This window comes from Schistosoma mansoni (assembly GCF_000237925.1).
Source record: "Schistosoma mansoni, WGS project CABG00000000 data, chromosome 1 unplaced supercontig 0010, strain Puerto Rico, whole genome shotgun sequence".
NCBI classification, from domain to species: Eukaryota; Metazoa; Platyhelminthes; class Trematoda; order Strigeidida; family Schistosomatidae; genus Schistosoma; species Schistosoma mansoni.
The window spans coordinates 3,879,198-3,888,915 of NW_017385987.1; the positions used below are offsets into that span (position 1 = coordinate 3,879,198).

At 31.5% G+C, this 9,718-nt stretch overlaps 1 non-coding gene across 1 annotated transcript; it reads left to right on the forward strand.

The window, feature by feature from the left end:
* The first annotated feature begins 1,006 nt into the window (after positions 1-1,006).
* On the forward strand, positions 1,007-1,073 carry Smp_tRNA_02104_Gln_TTG.1.1. The gene has a single exon. It is a non-coding gene (tRNA).
* Positions 1,074-9,718: the final 8,645 nt, after the last annotated feature.

A 9,718-nucleotide genomic window follows, 5' to 3' on the forward strand; every position in this document is an offset into this window, starting at 1 on the left:
GACTTCAAATTAAATCGGCAATAGCAGTTCAACAATCATCGAGTTGATTTCAGACCACCAGTACTCTTACGTTTTTAATGGTGATCTAACATTGATCTATTCATGATAACAATCGAAACTAAACAATCTCTACAACCCGATACTGAAATGTAAATTTGTCTAGAACGGATTATTTGACGTGGTCATTCAAGTGGTTAATTGAATATGAAGAAGAAATGGGTTAGAGTGTAGCTATGTACAATACATTTTTACCATTGTTTTATTTTTCAATGTAAAAATTCCCAGTGCATAGAGATTTACAGTTTTGTTCTTTATTTTTATTGCAATGTTTTTTCCGTTTTTATACTTTAATGAATGTGTTAGCGCATTTGTGTATTTCGATTTTTAAGGCGAACAAATAGACATTTTTCCAACAACTCAAAACTAATCTAGTGTAGGGTCGGTGAAATGTCACTGAATATCGAACAGATCATCGATCCCTGTCAAGGTCAAGGATAGTCAACGCGCATCAATAAGTCACTTACACTAGGTTTATTTTTGCTTATTTAAGATGAATTAATGAAGTGACGTTTTCTTTTCTTTGTCTTCTTCATATACTCACAGAATCATTTAATTTACTGGAACTTTTCTTTGCTACAGACTTGTGATGTAGTCATTTGGAATGGTCGCTTTATTACAACTTAATCAATGAAATAATAATGGACATAAAAGATCTACCGAACATGATATCGGTCATTACTTATTAATCAATCAACGTAACACCTTAAATGTTTGTGTAACTTTGAAAAAGAACCAGTGTGATAACTCTTGATATTCATGTATTTACCAACGTTGGATAAATAACAGAATTATTTGCAAACGACACTATTTTATACTAACAAACTAGAGGAATTGAAGAGAAAACTAACATTGTTATAATTTAAATTCAATTAGTATTGTTTGTTTGAATCTTCCCTTTGATGTTTAGGACTGCAACTGGTCAGCACAAGCAAGTGGCTATCAGGACTCAGTAGCTGAGTGGATAACGTGATGGCGTTTGAAGCGAAAGGTACTGGGTTCGAGTCCCAGAGTGAACATCAACTCTGAGATGCAGATATATCCAGCTGACGAGTCTCGAAGAGGTCGAAACGCGTGTCCTGGATTCCACTGCTAGCCACTATCTATCTTTGCTTACAATGATTGTTATAATTTATTGACCACGATGTGTTTATAAGTCAACTGTTTAGAGGTGTTTCATAAAAGATGTTTACTTTCATATGTATTCAACTAAATCAGGAATTCAAAAACTTACTATACGTATAACTTAGGTTCGGTAAGAACCAAAATCACGTTAAAATTCATCACTAGGATCTATAAATATCTAGTAGGTCGCTCTTCCGTAGATCTAAGTAGGCAAAAGGCTGAACCTATGATATGAATCCTCGATATTTACTGAATTCTACTCATTATTGATGGCAGAAAGCTTACAAAGTCTGTGTAATTTTCACTTGTAAATTAATTTATCTCTGAATAGACTTACATTTTTGAATTAACATTTTTAAATATGATGTTCATTAGGTCCAACTTCAGGTCACAACTACCAGAAGCTGATTTAGAGTCTTTATTACATATTCAATTAACCAAAATGTTTTTTTAAAAAAATTGTGGAAATCTTCATCAATGTAGTTGATCAACTGACATAAGTTAACTTTGGTTTTATTAACAAATAATACATGTTTGTATTTGAATATCATTTTGACATTTGTATACAACCTAGTAGAAACATTTGCACACTCTGATATAGAATATCTCCTTTAAATATTTACTATTACTGTGACTAATTCTTATATGCACTGATATGGGACAATAAATAAAAAATATCTCCATGATAATGAAATTAGCTTATTAAACTGTTGTTCCTAGTTAGTCAGTTAACAAAGCATCCAATTAATCATCTGATGCATGCTAATCTAAATATTTACATTGATTCGCTTTTATTCGAACTTTTAATCATAATCAAAATAAACAAAATTGTGTTCGTTTATTGCCCTAACTAGTTTTATTTGTACATCTAACAATTTAATGTAATCAGTAACTTATTTTCTTTCCTGTCGTCTGTGTTTAATTTTAATAAATTGAAATTCTTCAATTAGAATGTGGTTTCTGGGTATGTTTGTTTTTTTTATTCCTGAAATAATTTTTGGACATTAACTTGTATTTCTATATATGGGCAATAATTAAACGATGGGTGGATTACACAAAAAACATTATTGACTTGTAACGAGAATAAAAAATTTAGTGCCTTAAAGTTATTAAATTATAAGTTATCTATGTGGCTTATCAACACAGACACAATCGGTAACTTTCATCAAAGTTTTCTCTGGACTTAAATTACAAACACAAAATACTCAAAATTTTGCTATACTTTATTATTTATTGTTAAAATATGAACACTCAAACAGAATTTTTTCTAGATAAGACCAGATATTCACTTGGTATTGTTTAGTTGAATCTTTCCATTGATGTTTGGGATTGAAATTGATCAGTCTCTTATAAGCATACTGTGCGTATTGCCTCGATATAGCCTTAATTCACAAACATTATAAGCAAAGATGGATAGTAGCTATTAGTGGACTCCAGATACATCCAACTGGCGAGTTCCAAATAAGACAAGACGCTCGTCCTGGATCCCACTACTAGCCACCATCTATCATTGCTTATAAGATTAGATATTACTGTTGACAAGAAATTGTCGCTTTCTTTTATAATATTCGTCTATACACTCTGTTCATTGAATACTGGATCAACTAAATTCAAAATACTTTCAAGGCAGAAAATTTTTTTCTAAAATATTTATGTTACAGGGATGATTGTTACCAGTTGATTAAAATTAGACACTATAGGTAATGCAATACGATCATCAATAAATGATGAAATGATGAAATTCCCTCTAATCCCATTCCAAAGCAAGTGAACTTTAAAAATTCAAGATCGGTAACTTGATTCTTATTGATTTGGAAAACATGAATGAATACACATACATAAGAATTTTTCATGTTATATAGGGCCATTAATTATGTTTCAATACAGAAATTTGTAGGATAACGCATTTTACAAACCCATTAATTCATTTATTTTGGTTTTTACAAACAATTTAAAACTTTTATTATTAATCTATTGATTAAATAACCTACATAAATACAATTGTCTACTAAACAGGTATCAAAGTTACGAGTTTTGGAATAATTAATCAGGAATTCGATAAATTTTCTCGAGCATAACAAGTAGTTAATCTCTATATATATATTGTTATTGTGAGGACTGCCCACAGGTGAACGTGAGGAAGCTTTAAGAATCTCAGAAATCGTCGAAGACATTCCAGCCAATCATCTTTTGGAAGAATATCCCTAGAATCTCTACGTGTAGCTCCCCTATTGGACAAATGCTAAAAATCCCTGTGTGCGGACTGGATGACCATAATGATGATTTCGTTTTCACTAAAAACTATAAACACCTGAGAGTTCCATACCATATTTGACACTTTGGAATAGCGTTTCTTTAACTTGTCTTATGTCTTCTCATTTGCGACTTTGAAGGTTCTGGTGTTTGAGTGCTCAAGTTTTACACGGTATACTAAGAATCTAAGTCTAGATGTATCGGTTATGAGAAACACGTATAATGGGATAATGCATACGTTTTGTGCTTCTATTAATGATCAGCAACTTATAGTCATATTAATCACTTAAAGACAAATTTATTAAATAAACGTTTTTAAAGCTAATCCAAGTTCAGACACTTTGCTTACATGGTTTAATAATGAAATGTTAACTAGATCAGAAGTGACTTTGTACACACATTTTTGAAGACTCGTTACTTAAAAATCACATCATAAAATTATACATTAGGGATGAAGAAAATGAATAATTTGTTTATAGACTTTATCTCAGTGGACATAGATGGTTTTAGTAAACCTACCTGTTGGTAGTTAAATCATTCGTGTTGATCAAATTGGAATACAGAGTTAATTTATGGTGCAATGTATGTGTAAAATTTTCCAACAGTATATCTCACGAAATGACTATTATTTATAGATTACGTTAACCTAGTTAATTATCTCTAATTAAACTCCTACTGAATACTCTGTATATTAACAGAGTTTTAATAAATCAATCAGTTGTGGCTATTAAATTATTGAGGGGAGGGGAAAAGGATTACCCTGGGTAGAGTTGGACGGAGAATGTTGGTGGGCGGCCTATGCTCTTTCAGGAGGAGTACCAGGCATAAGTAAGCGATCAAATTATTGTCAGCTAATAAACAAGTCTTGTGACTAAACTATTCTATATTTTTTTATTCACAATACAGTAAAACACTGTTTTTACTTTATCATAGTTTCCCATGACTAAAATGTGATTAGTTGTTTTTAATTATGCAATATTATTTACGGTTCAGTGAACGTTTACCGAATTAACAAATATCAGTTTTACAAAATTTCAATACAAACATTAAAGTATGCAACTCTTATATACTTTCCATGAAATATTCAGTTACAATATTTCCATAATTGGAGTTGTTTTTGTACCATGTGATTATACTGTTCATTCAGTCAAAAATTGACAGCAATGATGCAAATGACTAAATCCAAAATTATACAATTATGTAATGTTTGATCAGAATAATGGCTACAATTAACATGACTTCATAACTACATTTATTTATTAGGTAAAAAAAAATGATCAAAATGAGTATTTTAGTCGCCGAGAGTATAATTTATGGACGACCTTGGAACGAATCTTAAATGACCTTGAGAGATATTACCCAATCAGTCAACAGTTATTATAGAGTAAAAATATATTATACAAAACCAAAGAATTAAAATGGATACACTTCTTTTATATCGTCCAAAACTTTGTCAAGGGTAGAAAGAGGTTCAAAGGTCCTACATACGGTGGAGCTACTCATCTATATGGCTCCATAATAGTCGGTCTCTGGAGCCTTGATAAGGTCGCAGAAACTCTCTCAGACTCGACCACATAGCCTCAATATTGCTTGTGTGTACTCCGGTTGTGTAGGCTTGTCGTTTTTATCGCACATATAGCTCTAAAATACTCATAACACTGAACAGCCAAAGCTTTAGTAATATCTGCGAATATTGCAGCCAATGTTACTGGAGCTTTTATTATGCAGATCGCAGTAATTATTATAGTTTGCCGTAATCTCAATCTGGATCGAGCGAAAAAAATCCTGTTCTAGCAGACTTCTTCCTCTAACATATATTACATCGAAGGACAAGATCACGGTAGTCTGTACAAGGTCTATAAGTCATTTGTTTACCGCAATTACAAATAAAGGAACTTCTTAGTAGTCCCATTTATTGTAGCCGCTTAACTGTCACTTCTTCTCTAAAATCCTCTGTGAACCGATCGTACATGAGCATCAGGTACTGAAATTGGCGCTGTGACCTTGAAATCCCTAAAACGCTTCCGATCACTAGTCCATAAATTATAGTCTCGTCTTTTAGTCAAGAGTAATTATTTATTGCTAGCATTAAAGCATCAAAATCAACTTCCACTCATTAAAACCAGACAATACTTTATTTATATTCAATATGTTCAATATTAAATAATTAGTAGGTAGACTGAAGCTCATAAAACAGTAATAATTGTAACCAATAAAAATTGATGATTTTTTAGTAAAGTTGACAATTTTTGAAAACGATATTGATGTTTGATACGGTAAAAATTGCCTCATTTCTCAGCCTTTGTCTAAATTACATTTGTGTCTGATACACTTTTAACGTTGCTTAATATTAGCTAAAGCAAACAACTACGTAGATATTAGTGAAAACTAAATTTCGGAGATATTTGATGAGAGTTGTAAATTGCTATCACATAATCTGTAAGCAAACTCTTAAAAAGTGTTTCATTAATTCTACAGTTAGTACTGATTGATCAAGTATTCTAATGAAGATGAAAATTAACTAAATCCACATTTTCTCAATGTAAAACTGAAGGAAAAATTTGGAACAAAATAAAAAGAATTTAGTTTCATGAACCATACTTGGAATATGTAGTCCAAAAGTCTCTGTAAGCTCAGTAAAATCAGTAGAAAGAATATATTTCTTAGAAAAACATACATTAAAAATGGGTTTCTGCCAGGAGTAGTTTTTAGAAACATGAAACTCAAACATACAAGCAAAAATGGATAATGGATAGCAGTGAAATTCAGAACTCGTTTTTCGTCCTATTCGGGACTCATCAGCTGGTGTACCTGAACCCTAGATTTGATGTTCACTCCATGACACAAACCCAGTACCGTTCGTTTCAAACGCCATCGTGTTATCCAATAAGCTACTGATTCCTGATAGCCACTTGCTTGCACAATGGGGTGAAGTCTAAATTCACTTGGTATTGTTTGCATGAATCTTCCTATTGATGTTTAGGAACACAATCAACTGCGGGAAGCAGGTACATCCAGCTGACTAGTCCAAAATGGGACGAAACGTGAGTTCTGAATTCTATTGCTAGCCACCGTCCATCTTTGCTTAAAATGCTTGTGACTTAGAGCAATATCGAGGCGATCCGCACAGTATGCACATATTCCAATAAGAGACTGATCAATTGCAATCTCAAACATCAATGGTAAGATTCAAGTAAACAATTCCAAGTGAATATAAAACTCAAACGTTTCAGGAAGTTCGCCATCAGAGCCTCAAAAATAACCTACATAACCATCGACTTTAGAATCATCAGAAATGCTAATATGTTGAACAGAAGAAAATCAAACAACTTCAAAAGAATATTCTTTGGGATAAATATGAAAATGGTATTCTTTAATTGACCTATATTTATCAGCTCTCATATTTATTTATCACTTCACCTGTTTTTTTTAAAACTTCGTGTATCGATTGTTAGATACATTCTTCCACCGTCTTTAATGTATATATTTATTCATTCAGTTAGTTTACGAGAATAAAATGGTCGACAGGTGTTTCCTATCTGAACATACTTTTACAACAGAGATTTAACACTATTCACCGTTTGTAAACATAGATATTCATTTACTTATATGGTTTCATATGGAAGATGAATGATGATGATTAAGTAAATGTGTATATAATATTTCATCATCTATTATGAAACCAGATAATCAGGATATTTATTTAATCTATAAACAACAATTATCTACAGGATCAAAAACTTTGTAGTGTCTAGTAATATGTTACGCAACACATGAGTTATTCTAACTTCCGGGAAGATCAGTTAATTTTGTCTTTTTGAGTAACGTTTTGACCTTGTCAATTATTCGCTTATAACCTTGAGTGTTTTTATATGAGCGTATTTGTATATTGCTTACCCAATGTATCACATGTTTGTGGCTTATTTTTGTCTGGTTATAAATATTTAGTTACGCTTTAGCAAAAATAGTTGACTCACTTGCCTTCTCCGCTCCTCATCACTTTCCCGTTTATCATTCTGAATGACTGTCTGGAAAACGAGTGCTTGGTATAAATTCATCTCACATAAACCTTATTTGGCCTTTTATTACCGCCGTCACATAAACGGTGTTAGTCTATGTAATATACAGAGTTAAATGGAAGGATTACGTTAATAGGTTATTCATTCGTTCTTTCAAATTGGAGTCAGACCAACGAGCCGCGAAAACTTCCTACGTTTTGCATATTTCATCAGAATTAATTACAGAACTTGCAAAACTATACAACAAGTTTCCTTCCCATAAATTATCATGTTATTGTGACAACATACGCACATTGATGTAATATAATGTTGATTATGTAATGAAAATCATATTAGCATTACATTTCATAGTTGATTATATAGAATGTTTGATCGTTGTTTAACCACTATGAAACTCGGATTTTATATTGTGCATAAATATTATTTTTCGATCTAGTGAATTGGCTGACTTCTTAATGATTTGGGATGGTAATATAAAGACATCACCACTCTGTTTACATAAAATCTCCATCTTTAAACTGTCTACGACGGCACAAACTCTTAGGATTATGAAACATAAGGTAATCCTTATTTGATTATGAAATCCAATGAGGTAAGCTGCATAAATTTTTTTGATACACAAAACTAGAGCGTTTTTGTGCTGTATATCGTCTTACCATACCTTTCTCCATTTTAACAATAATATCAGGGGGAAAAGTATTCTTTCAGTGCACTGTTTTTATATATCTTTTCTTTTATTTCATTGAATACAACATCAGTCATTTATGTTTGAGCCCTTTGCATTGTTCAGTGAGCTCATTGTAAATAGGTTTGTCAGTAATAATCTGTACGATATTGATTGTCCAACTATGCTTAGTTTACTAACAAATTAAAGAAATTGTTATTTTCTTCTGAGATATTTCCACGAAACAAGTGTTAGAAAACTATCTTGATAATATTTTACTGATTGTAAAATTTTAAATGAATTTGAAACAATGTATGTCATTTATAAGCAAAGATGGATAAGGACTAGCAATGGAATCCAGGACGCGCGTTTCGTCCTATTCGGGACTTGTCAACCGGATGTACCTGAATCTCAGAGTTGATGTTCACTCTGGGACTCGAACCCAGTGCCGTTCGCTAAAAACCCCATCGCGTTATCCACTTAGCTACTATGTGTCCTAATGGCCACCTGCTTCTGCAATGAGGTGAAGCTATATTCACTTATTGATGTTTTACTTGTATCTTCCCATTATTATATTGGACTGCAATTGATGAATCTCTTGTTGGCATAAGTGCATCCTATGCGGACTGCCTCGATATTGCCTGAAATTACAAGCAAAGATGGATAGTGGATAGCAGTGGAATCTAGGACGCGCGTTTCGTCCTATTTGTATGTCATTTCTTATAAATTCATATCTAGATAGAATTTAAGTAAGAATTTCAATTCAATAACTTTCTTCTGATTGATTTACAAGGTTAACTGAAATGTTAAATGTCAAAATGATTTATATGCGGTAATGGAAATTAATTCAGCTACCTTTTGTTTTACTTTCCTTTCTTAAATTGATGAGTGTACACTATTCATATGAATGTATTAGATAGATTTTCAAATAGATTCTAGTTATTCTCACTGAGAACACAATTCTTTTTTTTTAATGTTTAGGTAACAAAATTGTACACTACACTAAATGTTACTGTTATAAATAATTTTATTCAAATGTCAAACTGTCATAATTAAACTATATAAAATATTTTAAGCAAAAAAAAATAGAAAAAATTCTTTTTTAGCTGAAACCCAAACTAGATCAAGATGAAAAGAATCTGTCATTTTTCTTTGTAGGTTTGCGCATTATTTCATTATTACTACTAATACTACTACTATTATCATTATTATAGTTCTGAAATTTCTATTGACTATTCCAGTTGAATAGATGTTTTCTTTTTTTTCTTTTTCTCTTTTTTTTGTTATTTTACATTTTAAAAGCCATCTCCAGAAATTAGAATTAACTATATAGTGATTTATATTATAGATAATTGAATTACATTTATTATTATTATTATTATTTGGGTGTTTTCTTTTGGTAACATTATTTATTAGGATGGGTAAATTTAAGTTTGCTAATATAATAGATTATGTATTGGATGTTTTACATTTACTGACTCATTTCAATATAATTTTCAATAAAACGAAATTAGATTGATTTACGTAAGATAGTGGTTGGAGGTGGTTAACAGGAAACCCTGGACCCGGGTTTGGTGTTACTTTACACTCGTCAGTAAGG